Source organism: Anomalospiza imberbis, chromosome 17 (assembly GCF_031753505.1).
Source record: "Anomalospiza imberbis isolate Cuckoo-Finch-1a 21T00152 chromosome 17, ASM3175350v1, whole genome shotgun sequence".
Lineage (NCBI taxonomy): Eukaryota > Metazoa > Chordata > Aves > Passeriformes > Viduidae > Anomalospiza > Anomalospiza imberbis.
The window spans coordinates 15,027,905-15,037,397 of NC_089697.1; the positions used below are offsets into that span (position 1 = coordinate 15,027,905).

Consider the following 9,493-nt stretch of genomic DNA (forward strand, 5'->3'; position numbering starts at 1 on the left):
GGTGAGACAACAGGAGCAACATCCTTGCTTTTAGTTCTTATAGCAGAATTACATTTAATCTGAAAATAAAATTCATTGCCCAATCATTTTCCAACAACAAAATAACTTGCTCATGAGGAAAAAAAGCACAAGTCAAAGTAAGGACTACCTATGCTATCTAAAACATCTAAAAACATATCTAAGACTTTTTGCACTGTTTTAAAAAGCAATGTTTTATAATGATTATGTTGTTTTATTTTAAATTTGCTTAGCATTGATGACAATCTCTGAAATTAAAGTTAAAATGAAAATTCTGCCTCCTTTAAAGAAGCTACATTAAAGCATATTGTAAACCCAAGGTTTATGTTGTGCTACAGGATTGCTTCTGAATTAAATGATCCTGAGGCAAGCAGGCGGTATAAAAGTATCCCTGGCTTGGCACCTATGCTTTCAAAACTGGAGTACTACTAAAAGCAAATCTTGCCAGGAGGTTTAGATTTCTTCTACTACCAATTACACATAGAAATTAGTTTCAGAAGTTTTTATGTATCGGAAGTTAAAGACATTTGAAGCATCTTGTGTTAAGTGGGAGACTAGTTTTAGCTATTTCCTTAATGCAAAAGGGATGACCATCTGATATAGCCATTGGTTGAGCAATGGCAACTTGGGAAGGTGTGGGAAGAACATGTACTAAAGTCTGCTGGTTTGGAACACCTTACATTCTTTAACAGAACTGACACCTGCTAGATAACTGCATTTATAAATTATTTCAGACCAGAGGACAAATCAACAGATAAAGTCACGGAAGAGTTCAAGCATTTGAACATTTACATAACTTCTGGGATAATGCAAATCGTTCAGTTTTGCATTCAATTCAAAATTCATAATAAATGCTAAGAGAGTACCTGAAGTCTTGTTACTAAGTACTCTATCCAGACCCACTAAATCACTATTGACAAAAAATCTAAAGAGCCACTTAGGCATATAGTTACTAAAAAACTATCTGCAATGACTTCAGTGTAGTTAATTGCATGCAGAGAGCTGACAATAACATGGTCTGAATAAAAAGAATTTTAATAACTTGACTAATCAAATATTTTTAACAAAGGAACACATAACACAGATGCTTCAATTTTCAGAATTCCAATACTTAGACAAAGTGGTATGGTCAGTTCTGTTATTTACAGAAAAATCTCAAGGACCAAAAGGGCCAAATTTTAAATTTCTAAACACTCACAAACTACATTTTTTCCCAAATGCACTTAGGAAACAATAACCCACTTGCGCAATTTTTCCAAGTAATGAAAATGCAAAGCCTGCTCAAATACTTCACTGTTCACTTGTAAAGACCAGCACATGCAGAGGCAACATTAACTTCAGACACAAAACAGGCCGCACATCAGTTCAGCAGGCACTGAAGGCTATTTGTTGGGCTGTCAGTTCTCAGGCTGCCTGCTTTTCTCCTAGTACAAAAAGGTACTTCGAGGCAAAAGTGGGTTTTATTGCCATTTTGTGTGTTTCGTATATTTGTGGAAAGACAACATCCTAGGAGTGTACTATGGACAATCCATCCCCATTAGCAAGTCGTGATCCAAGCTGGAGATTTACAGGCTGCCGACAACCAACCTGATTCAACTCATTTGATGAATTTTAACATGTCTTGACATAAATATCTTTAAAAATGTTGATGTTACACTGAAAAAAAAGGTGTAAAAGATGACAATACTATTTATCTCATCAATGCACTAGTTACTAAAATAGTAATAATTTGGGTCATACATATAAATTCATAAACACACCAGATTAGCCTTTTAAGGTGTATGGATTTTGCAATAGAAAAGTTCAGAAGATTCATCCTAGCCTCTGGGATGAATACCCACATGATACACACACACACACAAAAACATATTTGGCAATTCTTGGATGAAGACTAAGAATTTCAGGAACACTGGTACTGTAGGAGGAATTTTAAGTATGAGACTGTCTCACAAAAGTTAAAACTGCAAACTACAGTTTTGTCTTTTACTTAAGGCTAAAATCAACCTGCTATAGTCATCTTGGAGCCAATTCAAAACTATCTCACCCCTTTAAGTGCTGCAAAACCTAATTAGAACCAATTGATGTACGCTTCTACACTCCAACAGTTACAAACACACAGACCTGTGGCTTGCAGCAAAGTAACTGCATTTTCCAACAGTGCAAAATAAATGGGAGAGTGTTCCAGACTACCACATGCTGATGAAACAAGAAAACATTAGTTTGGCAAAAAATTCTGTTTACAAGAAAAACATTGCCTAAACCACCATCATCAGCAGTGAGTAGACAAGCTACAGATTATTTGACTCAAGTCTTTTGAGACTTGATAAATTTACAGATCCCAAAAGCTCCATGTGTTTCTTAGGATATACGCAATATGCATATAAAGAAGTCTTCAATTCAAAAGCTCTTACCTGCAAAGACAGATGTTTTTTCTTAACAAGTAGCAGAAGCCAAGCCAATCCTGTGGGCAACCAATTAAAACCAACTTTTAGACTGCAATAAAGAATAAATGGAGGCAAAAATCAATGCAGGCAACACAATAGCAGTAACAGTCCACAAAGATTCTGTATACACAGAATTTCAAACCTGCAACCACCACAAGGCACTGCAACATAAAAGAATCACAAGGGTGCATTTTCTATACATTATCTCTATATGACTTACTGGCAAATTGCATTGTAGAGCTTTTGTATGGTTTGAAGACATAAAGATGCCTTCCACAAAGAATACAGAAAGAGCCAGAAAGCATTTAAAGAGTCTTCCAAATTCTCCCATCACCAATAGGTGAACAAATCTCTCTTTCAAAGGCAAAGAACAAGAGTTAAATACTTGAAAGTCCTGAATTTTACCAAACCCTTGCTCCATCAATAATGGTATTCCTTCCTCCAACTGTGCATCTACTTACTTGAACAAAGTAAGGTAGAGTAAGCCACGCCTAAAAAAACCACCCTAGAGCTGCACCTGAAGAATTCTTCGAGTCACACTAGCTGGGTGAAACTAAGTGACATTTCACAGCCATATCTATGCAGTCAACTCCACAGAGCACACAGCAAGAACTCCTGTAAGATACTCTACTTTCATTTGTAATCTGCCATTTCATTACCCAAATCCTCATCAAATCCCCATTTTTTTAATTCCTGTAAAAAAATTATCTTCACAGGTTCACAACTCCACAAAAAAGCCAAGCATTTTAAGCGGCAACACAAGTATTTTGTATTTAAAGATGCGATGGAAAACCTTTGCTCTTTCATTACTTGGCAGACCACACTAAAACTGTGATTCTTTGGAAAGCCATTGAGGAATGAATCTCACTAAGAACAGATAACTGCCTCCTTCTCACACAACCCCAACAACCTGGTTTCAGTTACAAGCCTCATTACCAAAGTGAACTTAGAGCAAGAAGTACTAACAAACCCTTCACAAACTCCCTAACAGAATTAAAACAAACATAACTATTCTAGGACATTAATGGTAGACTTACAAGTGAGATTTTACAAGTGAGAAAGATAAAACTACACTTACATTAAAATGGCAAACACATTTAGAAGAAGAAGACTTTTGTTTGTAGACCTTTAAGAGAAACATGCAATCCTATATTAGAAGGACACAACTATATACTTTCATGTATAGCAGTGTCAACCAGCAGTTTACAAAGAAAGAAAGAAATGCAATCACCTGAAGAACTGTTTCATGCAAAACCACACCTGCTTCAAGCAACAGATAAATCTTTCATGCACAAGGAACTTCCCATTTAGAAGAAAAACCTAAATCATTAGATGGATTTCCAGTATAGCAACCAGGTTCCTCTTCAAAACACTGAAAACAATCTGAACATCTGCAGTGGACTAAGACAACACAAACAAAACCAGGCAGGATTCAGAATAGGTGCAAAACTCCACTCTGCTATGTTTAACTTCTCCACCATATACCATCTACTTTTCATTTCAAGTGTCACATCTCTCAACTTTAAGGAAAACCATCCATGCCTTCTGTAGGCAAAAATAACCTTTCCAATCAACAGAATACGCAAGAGCACATTAACTAGTCAAGCACCGGCTAGAGCACAGGTGTTCCCACACAGAGCTGGCACTGCCTCTCTTAAGAGTTCTCCGGAGAAACTCCACAACACCCTGTCCACTGTAGAGAAAGGCCCAGCATCCACTGGATGCACAACAAATGCTTAAACCAGAGGAATCCACCACGGAAACAACCAGCCGATTTGCCTGCCTAACCCTAGTAGATCAAGGAGGGGAAGTAAACCACTAAGAATAACAGGTAAGTTTAAGAGTGAATAAAACCAGAGCCATGAGGTTTTTTTCGAAAGAAAACTCACACTGTGTATTTCCGGGGCTCATTTCAACGCTAATTAGTTTTTTTGTTTGTTTGTTTTTGGTTTTTTTTTTTTTTTTCCTCTGGGAAATGGGGCTTTAAGGTTTTGTTTTGTTGTTTTTTTTTTTTTAGAGAGATTTTGGGGGAGCGGGGTGGTATCATTGCTGTTTGGTTGTTTTGGGTTTTTTTAGCGGAGCTGATTTTTACTAGCAGAAGAGACTTTATTGAACAGCAATTCTGCTGGTGTTTATAGGGTATCCCCGACGAGCGTTGGCAGCGCCGCAGACACAGGGGACCTTTTTTCCCCGCGAAGTGTGGAGGGCTTGCCCCGCTTCGTCCCCTGAGGCGGGGGAGGCAAGGCGCAGGTGCCCCGCTGAGCACCCCCGGGATCGAGACACGCCGGGGCCCCGCGCCGAAAACAGGACCGCAGAGCCTCCCGCAGCCGGCCCGCCGGGCGCCGCTCCGGACCCGTCAAATCCCCGCCTCGGGCCCCGGCACGGCCCTCGCCCTGCGGCCCGTGCCCCAGCTCAGGCCCCGGTGCCGCCGCAAGGTCACTCGGCCGCCCCCGCCGGACGGGCCCGTGGCGCCTGCGTTCGGCCCGCACAGACTCACCTGCCCGCGCAGCTCCGCGTGCGCGGGCGGCGAGAGGGAGCCACGGACGGGGGAGCGGCCGGGCCCGGCCCGAGCCGCGTGCCTCGGCGCGCCGGGCCGCAGCGAGGCACGAGCGGCCCCGCTCGGCGCCCCGGGGCCGCAGGCGGGAGGCGCCGCCCGGCCCGGCCCTTTGTGCGCGGGGACGCGCCAGCCCGGCCTCCCTCCCCGCGTCTCCCCGCCGCGCCGCACACCCGCGGCGCGGGACTGGGCAGGCGGCCCGGCCTGCCCGGGCGCCGCCGCGCTCTTACCGAGGGATCTGTACGGGAAAAAGGGGTTAGAACGGAGCCACCCCGCCCGGGCTCCCCGGCGCGCCGAGCCCCGCGCACCGACCGCAGCTGCACAAAATGGCCGCCGCGATGCGGTGCCGCTGGGGGGCGGGGCCGGGGCGCGGGGGCCGGGCGGGGCGGCACGGGGAAGGCGGGGTCGCGCGCGGGCGGACGGCGCGTGCGCCGGGCCGGGCGGGGCCGGGGCCCTGGAGCCGTCCCGGGGCCGCCGGGGGCTGTTGCTGAGGGAACCGGGACGCAGGGGGAGCACTAAACTTCTAAGGAAGAAAACAACCCTGAGAGCGGCTGTTTCTAACCTCTCGACGTACGACCAAGTTGCAGAATAAAAATGAGAGATTCCTGAGAGCCGAATCCCGTGCTGTGTTTGTCCTTGGCTTGACTGAATACAGCACTGATAACCAGGCAGTGCCCTGAGCTCAGGGACCCCCGGACTCTTCTGGGTTCTCCGTCACTGCGCTTCAACGGATACAGGCACAGCAGCACCAGCCATTTCCAATGGGAAAAAAAAAAAAAAAACCAAAACCTGTTCAGTCCTCTGCAAGAAACGGATAAAAATAAATAATTGCCTCCCTTTGCAAACGCTTTTGCAGTGAATGCTGGAGTTCAACAACTCGGTTAACTTTGGCCCTGGTTTCTCTTGAGGGGTGAAAACCAACAGATTGTCATGGTTGTGCTCTCCTGAGGCAGAGGGATCCAGTGTGGGGCTGCTCAGCAGCACAGTAATCCCCACTCCATCATTTGTTTTCCTGTTTATCCCCTCTTTTTACTTCCAAATTCTATTTTACTACTCTCATCCCCTCCCAGGCAACAGCCCACACTTGCTTACCCTATTAACCCCAGTTTTTCAGATTTTGTATTCTATTTGGTATTTATGATTATAGATTGCCTGAAAAGACCAGTTCTGCCAAGCTAATATCTCCTTCTTGTCTTGGCAAGTGTAGGCAGTATCCAGTAATTCACCGTTCTATAGCACTAGTGACAATAGATAGGGTTGGCTGTCACCATGCACCCTGACATAGCCCAGAAGAGCAAGTGATTGAAGTCACCAGAGGCATCAACAGTGAGGCTTGCCAGCTTCCCTGGAGAGCTGGTTGCCTAGGACATGTGAGGGGTAGCAGGAACATCTGCAGCTCAGGGCTTCACTCTGTGACACCACAGCACTTCCCAAGCTGCACCAGCCACCCTGCAGTGGGGAGACAGTGTGGGATAACAAAAGGACAGTGCTGGAATACCCCAGGTCAGAGGGAAAATAAGACTTCTCAGCTTTTGTGCAATGTGATGAGTTGCCACATTACTTTTGGTTGTTCAAAAAAAGTATGGTGAAGATACTTGTGAGGTTTACTGTGTGGACCATTAGGAGCATGCCAAGGGACCAAGAGTACCAAAGACAAGTCAGCAGCCTGATGCAGATAGTTACCAATAGCAGGAGGAAAGTATCTATGGAAAGTAAAACATTGATAGACAGAAGGTTAAAGGACAAGCAAGCATGTAACCAGGTCCAGTGTTTTCCCTGTAACATGCATGTGGGGGAAGGCAGATAGAGAAAAAAAGCATTAGAAAAGAATGGGATTTTCCTTTATTAGATACTAGGAAACCACTAGGAGCACACTAATTTATGTGTCTCTTTTACCTAAATCAAAACTGAAGAAAGGTGTTAGGTATGCAACCAGGGGAAGAAAATTTACAAATTACATTTTAAAGTAAAGCTTGAGGAAACCAGCATCCACTGTGGCAATTGCACAAATGAAATAAATACATTTTTCTCCTTGCAATATTAGTTTTGCTGCACCATTAGTCTGGAAGTATTACCCCAAATCCAAGGTTCTTTGCTTCTCCAGACCCTAAAGGTACCATTCCATAAATACAGCTTCTAAACCTATTCCTTCATCTATGGTTTGGATGAATGAACTCAGTTTGCTAAATGATTCATACTACTTTGAGTTTTCCTTTCCAATAACTACATGTCAACCACAAATCTTGTTTCCAGATCATTTAGAAAACTGTTAAACATATATAATCCTCACAGAGTCTCCCAGAAACACTCTCTTCATTCCTCATCCCAATCTCTACTTAAAACCTGTCAGTCAGATATGATCTGGCTTAACGATCCTGTGTAGGTACTCTTAGAACCAAACACTTTGTTGGTTCTACTCAGCACAAGCCCACTCTGATTGTTCATTAGTATGAGCTTTGCTTCTTATAGGAGCATCTTGTACCTGCCTTTTTTATGACTCTGATTTGGATCAGCTGTCTGAGGGATCATTTCTCTCACTCATATTGTCAATTTTAAAATCTGGCATTTTCTTCCTTCCAGTGCAGGACCTTATTCACCAGCCTGAAATTTCATCAAAGCTGTCAGTAGCAGAGGTCTCAGGCCAGTTTTCTGTGACTCAGCACCAGGAAACTGTACCATTTCAAAGCACAGAGCATACATGTTAGCAGATGCAATTTGACTGGAAACAGTTGGCCCATGACTGATGTCACAATAGAGAGAGAATTGCCAGCCAGTCAGTCAGACAGGTGTTGTTCCACAAGGCTTCCATATTTCCCTTTTTAAAAGTGGGGATATTTTCCAGTCAGTGAAAACTTCATCAGACTGTCACAACTTCTCAAATTGATGAATTGTGTTTAGCCACTTCTTCTTGTCAGTTCCATACAGGCATCCTGGTGTTGCTGCCTTTGTGTTTGCTGGGATACATTGCTTCTGAGTTCAGAAGAGCTGATCCCTTAGAATCAACCAGTTTTAATATAAAATTTCGATAGCCAAACCAAATTTTATTTTTCTATCTTTTATTTGAAAGAAAGCAAGCAAGCAGCACTGGGTGGCCAGGGAGTCACCGCTCCACTAACAGCACACACCACTACAAGTTCACCAGAGTATATATACTGTTTTTAAGCCTACAAAGCATTTTCCAGTGTGCTTGTGTTAGTCCGAATCAGCAAATATCAATAAACTGAGATCAGAAATTTCATAATCTTTCCAGGTCGTCGTTGGCTTCCTGTCCTTCTTGTGGTCATCTGGAGGGAAGCCTTACCGGTATCTACTACATGATTTTTGTCAAGTGCATCAAGCTTTTTATTATATAAGCATTTAGTCACTTTGTTGTAATATCCCTTTAGCTTTACCACAACTTCCTCTATTTTATTCTAAGCATCAGTCGTCTTGCTACCTCATCTCTTTACTCTGCTATACTTCTTCTATTTCAATGCTGTATTTGGCTATTGGGTCATAAAGCTTCAAAACCGTTCTTTGTAGCTATCCCAGGGAATGCATCCACTTTCAACACAGCAGATACAAGCATTTGCTGATTCCATTGCCAATTGACACAAATCACGAAAACATTTTTCACAGTTTGATGTAGGATATCAGGTTATAACTGTTAAAGTTGCTAAGGCCTATGCTCACCAGGAGGCCCTGTGGGAAAGGCAGAGCTGCAGGCCGGAGGGCTGCAAGTCGCTTGAGGGATGAGAGGCCTTTATGAGTGAGGAGAGTCAGCTGAACGACAGCTGGGAGCGAGGGTTCGATTGGCTGGAGGAACTCGTGGCCACTGTATGAGCAGGAAGCAGCACTGCAGCTGAGCCAGCCAAAGGGTGCCCTCTTTCTGTTAGTTTTTGTCAGGCCTCAGTTTGGTTTCAGGTATGTCAGGTGGAGATTGAAGGTATAAAAAAGGTGCGATTTCTGTAATAAAGGAATCTCCATTGGATGCATAAGGAGCTCTGTGTTGTTTTGTTCCCCATTGCTATAGCTCTCTTGGGCTCCTCATCCTTCTAGGGCATTATCCCATAGGACTCGATCAAGCAGATCCCGTGTGAGTCCAAAGTCTACTCTCCTGAAGTCGAGTACAGTGGGTTTGCCTCTCACCCTTGTCATTGCCCCAAGGATCTCAAAATCCACCATTTCATGGTCAGTGCAGCCCAGGCTGCCCTTGAGCTTCACATTCCCCACTGGCCTGTCCTTGTTGGTGAGAATATGGTGGCATAGCACCTCTCCTCACTGTCTCCTCTACCACTTGGAGAAGGAAGTTGACATCCGTGTATTCCATGAACCTCCTGGATTGCCTGTGCCCTGCTGGGTTCTCCCCCCAGCAGATGTCAGAGTGGTTGAATTAACACATGAAAACTAGGGCTTGTAAACATGAGGCCGTTCCTGTTTGTCTGTGATGACCCTCACTGGCTCATCTTCCTGCTCAGGTGGCCTGCACAGACCCCCA

At 44.1% G+C, this 9,493-nt stretch overlaps 1 protein-coding gene across 9 annotated transcripts in view; it reads right to left on the minus strand.

Annotated features, from left to right (window-relative positions):
- The window catches only part of RBM12 (RNA binding motif protein 12), a 30,632-nt gene extending 24,258 nt beyond the window's left edge, over positions 1-6,374 (minus strand). For 3 of the 9 annotated variants that reach the window (XR_011004845.1, XR_011004844.1, XM_068208136.1), the window contains exons 1-2: positions 5,247-5,386; positions 2,430-2,511 (exon numbers count right to left, since the gene is read on the minus strand). The gene's annotated coding sequence lies outside the window, so the exon portion shown is untranslated. Of the gene's footprint in view, positions 1-1,605; positions 1,675-2,429; positions 2,512-5,246; positions 5,387-6,242 lie in introns of those variants that run through there. The other 6 variants (XM_068208141.1, XM_068208139.1, XM_068208140.1 and 3 more) reach the window with 6 other exon arrangements.
- Between the last annotated feature and the right edge of the window lie 3,119 nt (positions 6,375-9,493).